The sequence below is a fragment of the Mus caroli genome, chromosome 14 (genome assembly GCF_900094665.2).
Source record: "Mus caroli chromosome 14, CAROLI_EIJ_v1.1, whole genome shotgun sequence".
NCBI classification, from domain to species: Eukaryota; Metazoa; Chordata; class Mammalia; order Rodentia; family Muridae; genus Mus; species Mus caroli.
This window is the reverse complement of record NC_034583.1, coordinates 7466402-7485757: the sequence shown is the minus strand read 5'-3', so window position 1 is coordinate 7485757 and position 19356 is coordinate 7466402. Positions and strand designations below refer to the sequence as shown.

The window sequence follows — 19356 nt, the reverse complement described above, 5'->3', positions numbered from 1 at the left end:
AAAGTGTGTATACTTTATTCCTTCTTAGAATGGGGAACAAAACGCCCATGGAAGGAGTTACAAAGAGAAAGTTTAGAGCTGAGAAGGAATAAAGGATCATCCACAGACTGCCCCACCCAGGGATCTATCCCATAAACAAACACCAAATCCAGACACTATTGCATATGTCAGCAAGATTTTGTTGACAGGACCCTGATATAGCTGTCACTTGTGAGGGTATGGCAGTGCCTGGCAAATAAAGAAGTGGATGTTCACCTATTGGGTGGAACACAGGGCCCCCAACGAATTAGGTAGAGAAAGTAACCAAGGAGCTAAAGGGGTTTGCAATCTTATAAGAGGAACAACAATATGAACTAACCAGTACCCCTCAGAGCTTGTGTCTCTAGTTGCATATGTAGCAGAGGATGGCCTAGTCGGCCATCAATGAGAGGAGAGGCCATTGTTCTTGGAAAGATTATATGCCCCAGTACAGGGGAATGCCAAGGCCAGGAAGCAGGAGTGGATGGGTTTGGGAGCAAAATAATCCTTCACCACTATCAAGTAGGCTTCATTCCAGGGATTCAGGGATGGTTTAATATATGGAAATCCATCCATGTAATCCACTACAGAAACAAACTCAAAGAAAAAAAACCTAAATGATCATTTCTTTAGATGCTGAAAAAGCATTTAACAAAATTCAACATCTCTTTATGTTAAAAGTCTTGGAAATATCAGGAATTCAAGGCTTACACCTAAAAACACTAAAAGCAATATACAGCAAAGCAGCAGCCAACATCAAACTAAATGGAGAGAAACTTAGGCTGCCCTCTCTCTCTCCCTATCTATTAAATATAGTACTTACATTTCTAGCTAGAGAAATTAGACAACAAAAGGTGGTGAAAGGGATACAAATTGGAAAGGAAGAACTCAAAATGTCACTATTTGAAGATGATGTGATAGTATAATTAAGTGACCCTAAAAACTCCACCATAGAACTCCTAAACCTGATAAATAACTTTAACAAATTAGCTAGATATGAATTTAACTCAAACATATCAGTTGCCTTCCTATACTCAAAGGATAAAGAGGGTGAGATAGAATATAGGGAAAGGACACCCTTCACAATCGTCACAAACAATATAAAGCATCTTGGTGTGACTCTAAACAAACAAGTGAAAGATCTGTGTGACAAGAACTTCAAGTCACTGAAGAAAGAAATCAAAGAAGGGCTCAGAAGTTGGAAGGATCTCCCATACTCATAGATTGGCAGGAGTAATGTAGTAAAAATAGCATCTTGCTAAAAGCAATATACAAATTCAATGCAATCTGCATCAAAATCCAAACTCAATTCTTCATAAGGTTAGAAAGAGCAATTCTCAAATTCATCTGGAAAAAGTAAAACTCAGGATAGTGAAAACTATACTCAACAATAAAAGATTTTCTGGGGGAATCAGCATCCCAGACCTCAAGCTGTACTACAGAGCAATAGTGATAAAAACTACATGGTACTGGTACAGTGACAGGCAGGGAGAACAATGGAATACAATTGAAGACCTAGAAATGAACCCACACATCTACAGTCACTTGATCTTTGACAAAGGAGCTAAAATCATCCAGTGGAAGAGAGATAGGGTTTTCAACAAATAGTGCTGGTTTGACTGGTCGTTAGCATGCACAAGAATTCAAATCAATCCATTCTTATCTCCTTGTACAAAGTTCAAATCCAAGGGGATCAAGGACCTCTACATAAATTTAGATACATGGAAAGTAATAGAAAAGAAAGTGGGGAAGAGCTTTGAGCACATGGGCATGGGGGAACATATCCTGAACAGAACACCAATAGCCTATGCTCTAAGAATTGACAAATGGGACTTCATAAAATTACAAACTTCTGTAAGGCAAAGGACACTGTCAATAGGACAAAATAGCAACCAACAGATTGGGAAAAGATCTTTACCAACCCTACATCCAATAGAGGGCTAGTATCCATACATACAAAGAACTCAAGAATTTAGACTCCAAAGAAACAAATAACCCTTTTAAAAAATAGGCTACAGAGCTAAACAAAGAATTCTCAAATGAGGAATACCGAATGGCTGAGAAACACCTAAATAAATGTTCAACATTCTTAGTCATCAGGGAAATGCAAATCAACTATGAGGTAGAACCCTGAGATTCTACCTCACACCAGTCAGAATGGCTAAGTTCAAAAATTCAGGTGACAGCAGATTCTGGTGACGATGTGGAGAAAGAGGATCACTCCTCCAATGCTGGTGGAATTGCAAACTGGTACAACCACTCTGGAAATCTATTTGGCAGTTCCTCATAAAACTGAACATAGTACTATTGGAAGACTGAGCTATACTGTTCCTGGTTATATACCCAGAAAATGTTCCAACATGTAATAAGGACCCATGCTCCACTATGTTTATAGCAGCCTCATTTATAAATGGATATTAGTCCAGAAGCTCGGAATACCCATGATACAATTCACAGACCAATAAAAGCTCAAGAAGATGGAAGACCAAAGTATGGATACTTGGGTCCTTCTTAGAAGGGGAAACAAAATACAGAGGAGAGGAGGTACAGAGACAAAGTGGTTAGCAGAGTCTGAAGGAAAGGCTATCCAGAAATTGCCTTGCCTGGGGATCCATCCCATATACCATATATACCATATACTGTAACCAAACCCAGACACTATTTTTGATTCCAACAAGTGCTTGCTGACAGGAACTTGATACAGCTGCCAGTGCTTGACACATACAGAGCTGGATGCTCTCAGCCAACCATTGGACTGAGCACAAGGTCCCCAGTGGAGGAGCTAGAGAAAGGATCAAAAGAGCTGAAGGAGCTTGCAGCCCTATAGGAAGAGCAATATTATGAACGAAACAGTACCCCCAGAGCTCCCAGGTACTAATCCCACCAATCAAAGAGTACAGAGAACAGCCTTGTTGGACATTAATGGGAGGAGAGGCCCTTGTCCGGAGAAGCCTGAATGTCCCAGTGTAGGGGAAATCCAGGACAGGGAAGTGGGAATGGGTGGATTGGTAAGTAGGGGCCAGAGAATGGATGGGGGTTTTTGGAGGGGAAATCAGGAAAGGGGATAACATTTGAAATGTAAATAAATAAATAAATATCTAATAAAAAAGAGTAAATTTAGTAATCCATCCCATCTATTTCCTTTCTGTTTTAAATTATGACCATTTCCAAATTATCCCTTCAAATGACAAGCTATTTATAATTTGCAAAATAAACATAACCAGACACCCAAACCTAAGGCTTCAGGATCACAATTCTCCATAACTTCTTCCTGCTTATTAGGGGTGACAAATATATTTTAAATGTCTGGAGGGGATAGGAAAATTAGAAAATTTGGTTAGACTTAAGAAAGCTAGCTTTAGATATAGGCCCTGGAGCTAATGCTGAGCCACAGCTCTCTGTACCCAAATCTTGCCTGGAGAGAGCTGGTCTCTTAGGAGTGCTGTCACTCCTAAGTTCACAGGTCAGAAAACCACTTATGCAAAATAGGTCAAGGAGGATCTTGGCAGGAACCCAGAGAGCACAGGAGTCACAAAGCAACTAGGGACAGGCTCACAGCCTCACAGGAAGGACAATCTCCAGCAAGACCAACTAACAACCAGAGATAACAAGATGGAAAGAGGCAAGGGTAAGAACCTAAGCAACAGAAACCAAGGCTACTTGGCATCATCAGAACCCAGTTCTCCCACCATAGCAAGTCCTGGATACCCCAACAAACCTGAAAAGCAAGACCCAGACTTAAAATCACATCTTGTGATGATGATAGAAGACTTTAAGAAGGACATAAATAACTCCCTTAAAGAAATACAGGAGAACAAAGGTTAAACACATAGAACCCCTTAAAGAGGAAATATAAATATCCCTTAAAGAATTACAGGAAAACACAAACAAATAGGTAAAGGAACTGAACAAAACTATGCACGGTCCAAAAATGGAAATAGAAATAATAAAGAAATTATAAAGGGAGATAACCCTGGAGATAGAAAACCTAGGAAAGAGATCAGGAGTGATAGATACAAACATCACTAACAGAATACAAGAGATAGAAGAGAGAATATCAGGTGCAGAAGATACCATAGAAAACATAGACACAACAGTAAAAGAAAATGCAAAATACAAAAAAGATCTTAACCCAAAATGTCCAGGAAATTCAAGACACAATGAGAAGACCAAACTTGAGGATAATATGTATGAAAGAGAGCAAAGACTGCAAGCTTAATGGGCCAGTAAATATCTTCAACAAAATTATAGAAAACTTCTATAACCTAAGGAAAGAGATGTCCATCAACATACAAGAAGCCTACAGAACTCCAAATAGACTGGGCTAGCAATGACATTCCTACTGTCACATAATAATCAAAACACCAAATGCATAAAACAAAGAAAGAAATTTAAAAGCAGTAAGGGAAAAAGGTCAGGTAACATATAAAGGCAGACCTATCAGAATTACACCAGAATTCTCACCAGAGACTCTGAAAGGCAGAAGATCCTGGGCAGATGTCATAGAGACCCTAAGAGAACACAATGCCAGCCCAAGCTACTATACAGCAAAAACTCTCAATTACCATAGATGGAGAAACCAAGACATTCCATGATAAAACCAAATTTATACAATATCTTTCCACAAATCCTGCTCTACAAAGTATAATAGATAGAAAACTCTAATGTAATGAGGGAAACTATACCCTAAGAAAAACAAGAAATTAATCTTCTTTCAACAAACCCAAAAGAAGATAGCCATACAAACATAATTCTACCTCTAACAACAAAAATAACAGGAAGCAACAATTACTTTTCCTTAATATCTATTAACATCAATAGACTCAATTCCTCAATAAAAAGACATAGACTATGAGACTAGATACATGAACAGGACTCAGCATTTTGCTGCATACAGGAATTGCACCTCAGTGACAAAGACAAACACTACCTCAGAGTAAAGGCCTGAAAATCAATTTTCCAAGTAAATGGTCCCAAGAAACAAGCTGGAGCAGCCATTCTAATATCAAATACAATTGACTTTCAACCAAAGTTTACCAAAAACGAAGGAAAAGGACACTTCATACTCATCAAAGGAAAAATGTACCAAGATAAACTCTCATTTGTAACACCCCCCCCCCCCCCCCCTGAAATCTGGCTGATCAGGTTTGACTGTTAGCAATAAGAGAGCATCAGGGGTGGAGCCTGCCACCCTATCGTTCTTCCACTCCCACTGCTACTACCTGCTGCCTAGCTGTTCTGGAGCCAACACGTGGTCACCTGAAACTGGACTCCAAAGATGATTTGGCGGGAATTGGCTCCTCCCCCTTCTTCATAACCCTGTGTCTCCAAATAGTAAAATTGAACCTTGATCAGACTAATGTCTTGGTTCCATCCTTTCTCCTACCGCCTAGTTCCCTCTTTTCTTCCAGATTCCATGATGCCTCCCAGGCTAGAACCCAGACATGTGGGCTGCTGGCCAGCCTCAACCCTCATTTCTGAACATATATGCTGAAAATGCAAGGGTACCCACATTCATAAAAAAAAAAAAAGTTACCAAAGCACAAAGCACACATTGCACATTACACAATAATAGTGGGAGACTTCAACACCCCACTCTCATCAATGGACAGATCATGGAAACAGAAACTAAACAGAGACACAGTGAAACTAACGGAAGTTATGAATCAAATGATTTAACAGATATCTATAGAACATTTCATCTTAAAACAAAACAAGGAGCAGGAGAGCCAGAGTGGGAGGCGCTTAGTGCAGCTCCAGTACAGAGTCATGCTCGTGTCTGTCCTTAAGGCTCTCCTTGGTGTCCACTACACCCTCTTTCCTTCCTTAGCAGCCATCCTACTGCCAGAAGTTAGCCATGTCTATTCTCAGGATCCACGCCAGAGAGATCTTTGATTCCCATGGGAATCCCACTGTTGAGGTCGATATGTACACGAGGCCCTAGAACTCCGAGACAATGATAAGACCCGCTTCATGAGGAAGGGTGTCTCACAGGCTGTTGAGCACATCAATAACACTATTGTACCTGCTTTGGTTAACAAGAAAGTGAATGTTGTGGAGCAAGAGAAGATTGACAAGCTGATGATCGAGATGGACAGCACAGAGAATAAATCTAAATTCGGTGCAAATGCCATCCTGGGAGTGTCCCTGGCTGTCTGCAAAGCTGGTGCCGTGGAAAAGAGGATGCCCCTTTACCACCACATTGCTGACTAGGCCGGCAACCCTGAAGTCATCCTGCCTGTCCCAGCTTTCAATGTGATCAACGGCGGTTCTCATGCTGGCAACAAGCTGGCCATGCAAGAGTTCATGATCCTGCCTGTGGGGGAATCCAGCTTCCCGGAAGCCATGCACATTGGAGCAGAAGTTTACCACAACCTGAAGAACGTGATCAAGAAGTATGGGAAGGACGCCACTAATGTGGGTGATGAGGGTGGATTCGCACCTATTATCCTGGAGAACAAAGAAGTACTGGAGCTGCTCAAGACTGCAATCGCAAAAGCCAGCTACACTGACCAGGTTGTTATCGGCATGGCATGGATGTGGCTGCCTCCGAGTTCTACAGGTCTAGCAAATATGACCTACCCAGCAGGTACATCACACCTGACCAGCTGGCAGACCTGTACAAGTCCTTCATTCAGAACTACCCAGTGGTGTCCATTGAGGACCCCTTTGACCAGGACGACTGGGGCTCCTGGCAGAAGTTCACGGCTAGTGCGGGCATCCAGGTGGTGGACGATGACCTCACAGTGACCAACCCTAAGCGGATTGCCAAGGCTGCTAGCGAGAAGTCCTGCAACTGCCTCCTGCTCAGGTGAACCAGATCAGCTCTGTGACCGAGTCCCTGCAGGCGTGTAAACTGGCCCAATCCAATGGCTGGGGCGTCATGGTGTCCCACCGATCTGGGGAGACTGAGGGCACTTTCATCGCAGACCTGGTGGTGGGGCTCTGCACTGGGCAGATCAAGACTGGTGCCCCTTGCCAATCTGAGTGCCTGGCCAAGTACAATCAGATCCTTAGAATAGAGGAAGAGCTGGGCAGCAAAGCCAACTTTGCTGGCAGGTCCTTCAGGAACCCCTGGCCAAATAAAGCATGGACTGGAGATCCCTGGAGCCACCAGCTGCTAGTTCCTCTGTCCCTGATGTCATCCAGGTGGCTCAAGGCCATCCCAGTGCGTGCCCCTTCCATGTCACTGCTTCCTTAGGCATCCACACCTGACCACCAGAATCCCTGCTGGAGACCCAGCTTTGCAATCATGTGATTGGTCTGAATCATTGTTTCTGTCACCTGACTTCCCAGCTAGTGTCTGGAGCCCTCAGAACTCCAGTGTAATCTCTAGGATGCCCACCATCAAGACCCCCCCCCCCAAGTGGTTTACATGCAAAAATAAAAGCCACAGAAGTCTAAAACAAAAACAAAAACAAAACAATATACATTCTTCTCAGTACCTCACAAATGAAGCCTCAACAGATACAAAAAGTTCAAAATAATCCCATGCATCCTATCCAATCACCATGGATTAAGGCTGGTCTTCAATAGCAAAAACAAAACAAAACAAAACAAAAACAAGACAAACAAACAAAACAACAACAACAAAAAACCAGAAAGCCCACAAACACATGGGAGCTGAACAATTATCTACTACATAATAACTTGGTCAAGAAAGAATAAAAAAAAATTAAAGACTTTTTAGAATTTAATGAAAGTGAAGCCACAACATACTCAAACTTATGGGACACAAGGAAAGCAGTGCTAAGAGTAAATCACATAGCTCTGAGTGCCTCCAAAAAGAAACTGGAGAGAGCATACACTAGCAGCTTGACAGCACACCTGAACACTCTAGAATAAAAAGGAAGCAAATTCACCAAGTGGAAACAAAAAGAACCATACAAAGAATCAATCACATCAGGAGCTGGTTCTTTGAGGAAATCAACAAAATAGATAAACCCTTAGCCAGACTCACTAGAGGGCACAGAGACAGTATCCTAATTTACAAAATCAGAAATGAAAAGGAAGACATAACAACAGAAACTGAGGAAATCCAAAAAAAATCATCAGATCCTATTACAAAAGGCTATACTCATGAAAACTGGAAAACCTGGATGAAATGGACAATTTTCTAGACACATACCAGGCCAGGTACCAAAATTAAATCAGAAATCAGATAATGTTCTAAACAGTCCCATAACCCCTAAAGAAATAGAAGCAGTCATTAAAAGTCTCCCAACCAAAGAAAGCCCAGGACCAGATGGTTTTAGTGCAGAATTCATCAGACTTTCAAGGAAGGTCTAATACCAATACTCTTCAAACAAAATAGAAACAGAAGGCACACTACCAAATTCATTTTATGAAGCCACAGTTATACTTATACCTAAACCACACAAAGACCCAACAAAGAAAAGATCTTCAGACCAATTTCCCTTATGAATATCGATTCAAAAATACTCAATAAAATTATCATAAATGGAATTCAAGATCACATCAAAACGATCATTCATCATGTTCATGTAGGCTTCAGCCCAAGGATGTAGGAATGGCTCAATATACAGAAATCCATCAATGTAATCCACTCAAACTCAAAGAAGAAAACCACATAATCATCTTATTAGATGCTGATAAAGCATTTGACAAAATTCAATACCCCTTCATGTTAAAAATCTTGGAAAGATCAGGAATTCAAGGCCCATATATAAACATAGTGAAAGCAATATTCAGCAAACCAGTAGCAAACATCAAACTAAATGGAGAGAAACCTGAAGCAGCCCCACTAAAATCAGGGACCAGACAAGGCTGCTCAGTGTCTGCTTACCTATTCAATATCAGATTAAAATTACTATCCAGAGCAATTAGACAACAAAAGGAGGTCAAAGGGATACAAATCAGAAAGGAAGAAGTCAAACTATCACTTTTGGGGTTTTTTTTTTTTTTGCAGATGATAGTATACATAAGTGACCCCAAAAATTTCACCAGAGAACTAAACCTGATAAACAATTTCAGCAAAGTGGCTGAATATAAAATGAACTCAAACTAATCAGTTGCCTTCCTATACTCAAAGGATAAAGAGGCTGAGAAAGAAAGTACGGACACACCACCCTTCACAATAGTCACAAATAATATAATATACCTTGGTGTGACTCTAGTTAAGCAAGTGAAAGTTTGGTATGATAAGAACTTCAAGTCTCGCAAGAAAGAAATTGAAGATATCAGAAGATGGAAAGAACTCCCATGTTCATGGATATGCAGGATTAATATAGTAAGAATGGCCTTCTTGCTGAAAACAATGTACAGATTCAATTCAATCCCCATAAAAATTTTAACTCTACTCTTCATAGATTTAGAAAGAAAAATTTGCAAATTCATTTGGAACAGCAAAAGAACCAGGATAGGAAAAACTATTCTTTTGTTTGTTTGTTTTGTTTTACAATTTTTATTAGATATTTTATTCAATTACACTTCAAATGCTATCCCCAAAGCCCCCTATAACCTCCCCCCACCCTGCTCCCCAACCCACCCACTCCTGATTCCTGGCCCTGGCATTCCCCTGTACTGGGGCATATGATCTTTGCAATACTAAGGGCCTCTCCTCCCATTGATGGCCAACTAGGCCATCTTCTGCTACATATGCAACTAGAGACACAGCTCTGGGGGAGAGTACTGGTTTGTTCATATCATTGTTCCTCCTATAGGGTTGCAGATCCCTTTAGCTCCTTGGGTACTTTCTCTAGCTCCTTCACTAGAGGCCCTGTGGTTCCATCCAATAGATGACTGTGAACATCCATTTCTTTATTTGTCAGGCATTGGCATAGACTCACGAGAAAGCTATGTCTGGGTCCTGTCTGCAAAATCTTTCTGCATATGCAATAGTGTTTGATGCACTGTGTTTGATGGTTGTATATGTGATGGATCCCTGGGTGGGGCAGTCTCTGGATGGTCTTTTCTTCCATCTTAGCTCCTAATTTTGTCTCTGTAACTCCTTCCATGGGTATTTTGTTCCTCATTCTAAGAAGGAACAAAGTATCCACACTTTGGTCATCCTTCTTGAGTTTCATGTGTTTTGCAAATTGTTCTTGGATATTCTAAGTTTCTGGGCTAATATCTGCTTATCAGTGGGTCCATATCATTTGTGTTCTTTGGTGAATGGATTACCTCACTCTGCATGATATCCTCCAGATGCATCCATTTGCTTAAGAATTTTATGAATTCATTGTTTTAAATTGTTGAGTATTACTTCATTGTGTAAATGTACCAATTTTCTGTATCCATTCCTCTGTTGAGGGGCATCTTGCTTCTTTCCAGCTTCTGGCTATTATAAATAAGGCTGCTATGAACATAGTGGAGCATGTGTCCTTATTACAAGTTGGAACATCTTCTGGGTATATGTCCAGGAGAGGAATTGTTGGATCATCCGGTAGTGCTGCGTCCAATTTTCTGAGGAACCACAAAACTGATTTCCAGAGTGATTGTAACAACTTGCAATCCCACCAACAATAGAGGAGTGTTCCTCTTTCTCCACATCCTTACCAGCATCTACTCTCACCTGAATTTTTGATCCTAGCCATTCTGACTGGTGTGAGATGGAATCTCAGGGTTGTTTTGATTTGCATTTCCCTGATGATTAAGGATGTTGAACATTTTTTTTTAGGTGCTTCTCAGTTATTCAGTATTCCTCAGTTGAGAAATCTTTGTTTAGCTCTGTACCCCATTTTTAATAGGGTTATTTGATTTTCTGGAGACCATCTCCTTGAGTTATATATATAATACTGGATATTAGTCCCTTATATGATTTAGGATTGGTAAAGAACCTTTCCCAATCTGTTGGTGGCCTTTTTGTCTTATTGACAGTGTCTTTTGTCTTGTAGAAGCTTTGCAATTTTATGAGGTCCAATTTGTCAATTCTTGATCTCACAGCACAAGCCATTGTTCTGTTCAGGAATTTTCCTCCTGTGCCCATATCTTCGAGGTTTTCCCCCACTTTCTCCTCTATAAGTGTCAGTGTCTCTCTTTTTACGTGGAGTTCCTTGATCCACGTAGACTTGATGTTAATACAAGGAGATAAGAATGGATCAATTCGCATTCCTTTACATGTAACCACCAGTTGTGCCAGCACCATTTGTTGAAAATGCTGTCTTTTTTCCACTGGATGGTTTTAGCTCCCTTGTCAAAGATCAAGTGACCATAGTGTGTGTGTGGTTTAATTTCTGGGTCTTCAATTCTATTCCATTGTGTAGATTGCTTTGTGCAAGATAGCCAGGAAAAACTATTATTAACAATAAAAGAACTTGTAGGGGACTCACCATTCCTCCCGTCAAGCTGTATTACAGAACAATAGTGATTAAAAACTGCATGGTATTGGTATAGAGACAGGCAGATAGAGCAGTGAAATAGAAATGAAGACCCAGAAATGAACCCACACCCTACAGTCACGTGATCTTTGACACAGGAGCTAAAACCATCCAGTGGAGAAAAGACAGCGTTTTCAACAAATGATGCTGTTTTATCTAGAGGTCAGCATATAGAAGAATGCAAATTTATCCATTCTTATCTCCTTGTACAAAGCAGAAATCTAAGTGGATCATGGACCTCCACCCATAACCAGATACACTGAAACTAATAGATGAGAAAATAGAGAAGAGCCTGAACACATGGGCACAGGGGGAAATCCCCGAACAGAACACCAGGCTTATGATCTAAGATCAACAATCAATAAATGAGACCTCATAAAATTACAAAGCTTTCGTAAAGGAAAGGAAATTGTCAATAGGACAAAAGGGCAACCAACATATTGAGAAAATATCTTTACCAATTCTCCATCCGATAGAGGGCTAATATCCATATATACAAAGAACTCAGAAATTGGACTTCAGTAACACAAAAAACACATTTAAAATTGGAGAACAGAGCTAACGGTTAATTTATCAACTGAGGAATATGAAATGGCTGAGAAGCACCTAAAAATATCTTCAGCATCCTTAGTTATCATGGAAATGCAAATCAAAATGACCCTGAAATTCCACCTCAAACCAGTCAGAAATGGCAAGATCAAAACTCAGGTGAAAGCCTATGCTGGTGAGGATTATGAGGAAGAGGAACACTTTTTAGTCCATTTTTGGTTGAACTGCAAGCTCATACATCCACTCTGGGAATCAGTCTGTTGGTTCCTCAAAAAATTGGACATAGGGCCTGAGGACCCAGCTATACCACTCCTGGGCATGTACCCAAATGATTCTCCAATATATAAGAAGGACACATGTTCCACTATTTTTATAGCAGCCTTATTTATACGAGTTAGAAGCTGGAAAGAACCTAGATTTCCTCCAACAAAGGAATGGATACAGAAAATTTGGTGCATTTACATAATGGAATACTACACAGGTATTAAAAATAATGACTTCATGAATTTCTTAGGCAGATTTATGGAACTAGAACACATAATCCTGAGTGAGGTAATCCACTCACAAAAGAACACACATTGTATTCACTTACTGAAATGTGGTTATTAGCCCCAAAGCTCAGAATATCCAAGATATAACTCACAAACCATATGAGGCTCACGAAGAATGAAGACCAAAGTGTGGATGCTTCAGTTCTTCTTAGAAGAGGGTAATAAAATACTCAGGGTAGGTAGAGGATTGGAAGGACTTGGGAGAAATAGAGTATGGGGAGGAAGAAACGTGGGGCAGCATCATGTATGAAAGGGGACAGAGATGATATACAGATGGTCAGGAATTTGAACAGAGAGGTTTAGCAATGGGGGATGGGGAACTGGTGGTAACCACCAGCAAGTCCCAGATGCCAGTAAATCAAAAGTCTCCCAGTACCCAATGGGGATGAGATTAGCTGAAATACCCAGCAAAGGTGAGAGAGAACCTCTAGAGAGCATATCCATAGGTTAGGCAAGGCCCCCAGTTGGGGGATAAGACCACCCATTCATCTCCAAAAATTTAATCAAGAATTTCTCCTGTTTGAATGAAATATGGAGACAAAGTGTGGTGCCCAGACTGAAGGGAAGGCAATCCAGATTCTATCCCTCCTGGGGATCTCTCCCACACACATACCAAATCCAGACACAATTGTGGATGCCAAGAAGTGCTTGCTGGCGGGAGCCTAATATAGCTGTCTTCTAATAGGCTCTGCCAGAGCTTGACAAATACAGAGGTGGATGCTCACAGCCAACCATTGGAATGAGCATGGGTCCCAAATGGAGAAGTTAGAGAAAAGACTGAAAGAGCTGAAGGGGTTTGCAACCCCATAGGAAGAACTGCAATATCAACCAATTAGACCCCAGAGCTCCCAGGGACTAAACTACCAACTAAAGAGTATACATTGAGGGAGCCATTGCTCCAGCAGCATATGTAGCAGAGAATTGCCTTGTTGGACACTAATAGCAAGAAAGGCCCTTGGTCCTGTGAAGACCCCAGTGTAGAGGAATGCCAGGCTGGGGGAGTATCCTCATGAGGCAGGAGGAGGAGGGATTCTGAAGGGGAGACCAAGAAAGGGATAACATTTGAAATGTAAATAAGAAAAATCCATTAAAAAGTTAATAAAAAGGAAAGGTAGTTTTAGCACGTGTTATTGAGTCTCTATTCTTAGAAGGCTTAGGACTTCAATGAAGTTTTAACTGTTTCTGTCTGAAAGGTTGGATAAAGCAAGGTCATCTGGAATCACCAGCTGCTTTCAAAGCAATTCTCTTGAAACAGCTTCAGGAAGCAGGTCATATCAGCATCTCCAAGCACGAATCTTGTCAGAGTTTACATTCTGTAATATATGAATCTCCAAACAAAGTTTTAGTACTATTAAGATATTCATATGGGTTGTACAAGGTGCACAGATCAGTTAAGGGTGAAATTTGTTCCTTTTTTGAACAGGTAAAGACAGTTACCTTTTATGTGTTAATTTGATCAATACCCAACTGCAATACATCTTAATTTATGCCATATGAATAAGGGCATGAAGAATCTTATAAGGATTCCATAATCAATAGGATTTACTGTCTAAATTTAGCTGAAATTTTGGCTAGAAACATTTTTTTATAGGTGAGCCAGTTATTGTGTTGTTCCTCTGTGGAGGAATCAGCAGATCAAGTTACCTGTCCTGTTTGGTTTACTTGAATTATTTTTTCTGTAGCCCATATCTTCAGGAGGTCTTCCCCTGTCTTATCTCATCCATATCACTTTGGAACGGGTCCAACCTTTCCCCTTTCCTGTCAACACAAATATAGAACCTCTCTCTCCAAATAGCATGTCCTTGGTCCTGTAATTGGGAATCATTAAAGGTATAGTCCAAATTATAGTTCAACCTCTCTCCAGAGGATTTTTAGTATCATAAATACCACCAAACTTATAATCATCTTCATTTTGATAATTCAAAAAATTCAAAGCAATTAAAACATTTCAATCAAATATTATCTGTTGGGATAACACTCCTCCACTATCTCCTGTTTTGCTCCTACGTGGTTAATTTCTTAATAGTGAAATCAAGGCTGAAGTTTCTACTGTCTGAGATAGGTTAGGCTTCCTCTCCCCTGCTTTTTGACCTAAAATTTAAGATCAAAGCCTCAAAGTATTTATTCAACTAGGCAACTAACTTTAATTAAATTCCCTTTTATTGGCTGCATAAGCCTGTCTGCAGTCTCTATTCTTATAACAGGCTGAGTAATCCCAGAAATCCCATGTAGGCAATGTTTGAAAATTCTGAGAGCTGCCTTGCATAGACTTTAAAATTTTTCTTTTAATGTAGTTTTTCATGCCTTCTATTCTCCCTCCTTGTCTTTATTTTTTACATTTGAGATCAAAGGCCTGGATTTCTTTATTCCATGAATACTGAAGAACATTTAAACAATTACCATTATACCATTCAACATTTAAACAATTACCATTATACCATTCATCATTAAAAGCAATCAAATTAAAATTTATTTATTTCTCTTCTTTGATTATTGGCTTATAGGAATCAGGCAGCCTCTACCATTTGATTATTCTCTTTTTGCCTTGGAGCAGCCTGTCTCTGTTCAACAGGGGTTCCCAGCATCTCTGAGCTTAAGATCTATGAGCAAGCTAGAAATGTTTTAGAAGGTCCAAGGGTAAACTCCCACCAGTAGATTTGTTCCTTTGTTCTAGTCAGGGCTTGTGTAGGAACCATGTGACTCAGCTTGGCTTGCTGAGAAACCAATTCTCCCCACTTCCTGATCTTAAATTATGGCACATCCATATTTCATTTGGGAATCTCCAATTAATTTTTAAAAATGACTTCTTGCCCTGTATTAGGTGCCATCTGTAGTGGTGAATAGTCGATTAACCTGACTGAGCTTCTGGCAGGATGCATGTGTGCTGCACCTGCCCAAGAGCTCTGGATTCATGAATGAAACACACACATATGCCAGCTAATTTTGATATGGTTTAACTAGCTCAATGGTTGGGCACTTCTAAACCTCCCTGTAGCTAGCACACACTGCCCTCTGATGTTCTTGAATTAACATATTTTAAAATCTATATTTCATCTCTGCTACCTCAGACCCAACTGGGGGAGTGGCCCCCAGGGCTACGTTCCTGGATTCTTACCTGTTGGCAGGCTTTTAAGTTTGCTCCCTTTGTTCCCCCTTCATGGCAATTCTCCTCTTCCTCTTTGCCCCTATGTCCCTTGTTCTTTCAATCTAAAAAGGTCTACCTCCATCCACCTGCCCAGACATAGGTTATACAGCAATACTTAAAAGGGATTTTTTTGTGTGTGATTTCCTACAAGACTGTAAATGTATTAAGAGACAATTTCTGTTAAAGTTTTCACTGTGTTTCACTTCAAGTACTGCACAAGTTAAAGTCTGATAAAGGATTTACATTTGGGTATCTGAAACTCCTCATCTCAGACTTCTGTTTCTTGTGGTTATAACTCTATTTCCATAGACACCACCAGCAGGAAAATCTCTCCTATGACTTCTTGGACTTTCATTAATTAGTGTGCACACAGTTTTCATTTTCTTGGTCATTGTCATTATCATTGCTGCCTTCATCACTTTCCAGGGGAATACCTGTGGCAGCTGAAGCACCTTTAGTTTCTCTGTCAAGAGGGAAGAAGCCAGTTCCACTGAGAGTGTCCTGTTTCTGGTAGAAGCATGTATGCTGCTTTGGACACAGTTTGGTCTTCACATGAAGTGGAGAGACTACTCTCATCAAAACTGTACCATATTACATCATCTTTGTTTTTTGCAAAAGCTGCATATTGTCCTCCTCCAGATGGTGCTGTCTGGTTTATTCAGTGGCTCAAATGTGTTGCTCATATAATTGTTCCACAGCCTGGTCTCCTTTTCATCTGGAATATTGAAGATTTTTTTCTTATTTCCTTTTCAATTGTATCTATTGTGTCAGTTTTGCTAAACCTCCGAGTTACAACATTGTTCATGTTGCCATTCTCACAGATCTTCAGTTCTGTGAGGTAGACTTCTACTTTGCAGTGCTTTTCGAACACACCCTGTTCTACCACCTTCCTTGCTATTGGCTCTTGGCCTTCCATCAGCTTGTTCCAGCTGATAAGTTTATTCCAGCTCTCAGTTGGCAACAGTATCTAATCCGATTCATCAATAAGGTGCTCCTTAATTGATTGAGCATTACCGTCTTTGAGAAGTCCAGCGTTACGGATGGGTCCAGGATAGACATTTTGATCTCCCATCTGGTATTTGTTCCAACTGTCAAAGCCAACATATTTTTTCCACTGTTTGAACCACCGAATATCTACTAGATACAAACTAATGATCCAAGTACTTCAATTCAGGTCTTCCAGCTGTCGCTTATTAGCTAACTCGAAAATGATTCCAGCCCCACAGCATTTGTCAGGTGTCCCCTTTCTGGAGAAAGGTTTTGAGCAGCGTCACGATGTCAGAACACTAGGTGTCCAGGTCTGCCACTCCACCTTCCGCCACCTTCTTCCACTAGCGGTAGTGGAGCTGGCAGCAATGATGATGATGATGATGGACCACCCTGGAGCATTGTGGGAATGCCATCCACCTACATAAAAATTCTTTTTCAATCAAAGCACCTGGGTCACAGGGACTCTCAGTGACTGGAAGTGGCTTTTGGGAGCCGAATTAAGACAAAGCATTATCCATTTCCCAAAAGGTCTAAGGATCCTCTCTGCTTTCCCTTTCTCCCCATCTTCTGAGTGCTTTAACACCTTACATGCTCAATCTAAAAGCCAGTCCAGGTTGTTCGTGGTACACTATGGAACTCTTGAAAGCCATACAAACCCCAGACCAGTCACTAGGTCCTTGCTGAATCAACTTAAAAACCAAATCAAACCAAACCAAACACACCAAAACCAAAAAAAACTTCCTCTGTGAATATAGTTCTATTTGGCCACATGCCCCTAAGAATTACATATGATCTGTTTTATTTCAAATTCCTCCAATACTTGTTCTTTCTCTAATGTCTTTCATGCCCTGAAGTGGAAATTTCTGGTTTCTTCGGTGACTCAGTTTTGTCATGTGATGATTTTCTGGAAACTGTCTTATGAGAGGATGTTTTTGTTGAAGCAGACACATGGAAAGATGTTTTGCTAAGAACAGACATGTGGTGTTTTTATGGAGGACGCCTAGAAAAAGGGCATGTGATATTTTTCTAGAGGGGACACTTGAGAGAACACATGATATTTGGAAATGATATAAATATGTTGCAGCTGTCAATTAATTTCTTCTCTGATTGACTAGTGGTGGCAATGTAAGTTCTTGGCTACCTGCCCCAATATTCTGTGTTCCTGAATGAAACACACACACACACACACACACACACACACACACACACACACACACAAAACACACACAGAGAGAGAGAGAGAGAGAGAGAGAGAGAGAGAGAGAGAGAGCCTTATATTTTAATAATGCCTTAAATAGGTCAATGGTTGGGCCACTCCCAAGTCTCCATGCAGCTAAAACCTCCCCTCTGATATTTCTGAGTTATAATTTACTAAAATCTATATTCCATCTTTGCTGCATTATTCCCAGTTGGGAAGCCCCCTGGGGCCACTCTTCCCTGGCTCTTATATGATTGTTGTGCTCTCTCTTCTGCACCTCTCAGGCCTGGGCTTTTCTCCTTTCCCAGCATGGTGGTTATATCTTCTTCCTCCTCCCTCTGTCCCTTGCCCAGGCATCCTAAAGTCCTGTCTCTGTCTTCTTACCCAGTCATTGGCTGCAGGCAATTTTATTTACCAATCAAAATCAACTGGGGGCAGGGTACCTCAATTTCTTACATGCAGACATGTAGGTTCCCATGTAATTTTGGGGACCAAATTAGCATGATAAAAGTAGCATAAGTGGATGATGCTGGATCATATTGGTATACCTTGCCATTCTTTGCTGGTCATCATTGGCTTTTGCTGATGCTAATCTTTGCTGATGATACTGGGTGGTATTAGTACATCTTACCATTCTTTATGGTAAGTCATTGGTCATGACTTCATAGACAGAAATGTACCAACAAACTCTGGTGGTGTTCCAGTGGCTTCTTACCACTTCCATGGATGTGGGCTGACTGGTAGAGTCTTTCTTCTGGAAGGACCTGCCATTGCTGATTCATGAATGGTATATGCTAGTCCTACCACTGGTGATTAGTGAATGGTGTTTGAAAGTTGATCAAGCTCCCACTGCTGATTTGTGTGAACTGAATTGTTGATATCCTGACAAAATAAATTGTACTTGCCCCAAAGAAATATTTTGTGGAGAGAGTTTGAGGGACCCCTTGACAGGAATCTGATGTTAGCCAAGGACAAGGAAATGGGCTTCAGGCAAGAATTTGACATTAGGGCATGACAAAGAAGTAAGTTCAGGCAGGAATCTTAATATTAGGGTGGAACAGAAGAGGTAGGCTTCAGGCATGAATATGACTTTGGAGTAGGACAGGGAAGTCAGCACAGATATTTTAATCATCCTGATAAGACCTTTAGGAACAGTGATCACAGGAGTGATCATGGAAGTTTGTTTATTGTCTTGCATGTTCCTTGACTATTTGTGTTTATTGTCTTGCTTGTCCCTCTTGATACTACTCTCCTTTAATACTTGCATGCAAATTGTAAAGAGTGGACTGGGAAAAAATAAACCTGCCTTTAGTCTCAGAATTGACTAAGGCCATGATGCAGTTTTTCTCTTTGTCTCTTACTTTTCAGTCCTCACTCTTGCACTGGAGAACCTTTTGACTAACTGAGATGGCTTGGTCAATATTTCTAAACATGTCCAAATTCTCATTTGCTTTATTAGCAAATCATTTCCATTACGTCTAGTGGGTGATGGGCTACAAGGGATATTAAAGCATTGAAGAACCCTTATTAAAAGTTTGGAAAATCTAAGCCTACAATGCCCTGAAT

The 19356-nt window shown here is 40.6% G+C and overlaps 2 pseudogenes across 1 annotated transcript; one reads left to right on the top strand and one right to left on the bottom strand.

The window, feature by feature from the left end:
• The first annotated feature begins 5860 nt into the window (after nt 1-5860).
• On the top strand, nt 5861-7404 carry LOC110309363 (annotated as a pseudogene). The gene has a single exon (XR_002379694.1). The product of XR_002379694.1 is annotated as an alpha-enolase pseudogene (transcript).
• An 8794-nt stretch (nt 7405-16198) lies between these two features.
• On the bottom strand, nt 16199-18514 carry LOC110309635 (annotated as a pseudogene).
• Between the last annotated feature and the right edge of the window lie 842 nt (nt 18515-19356).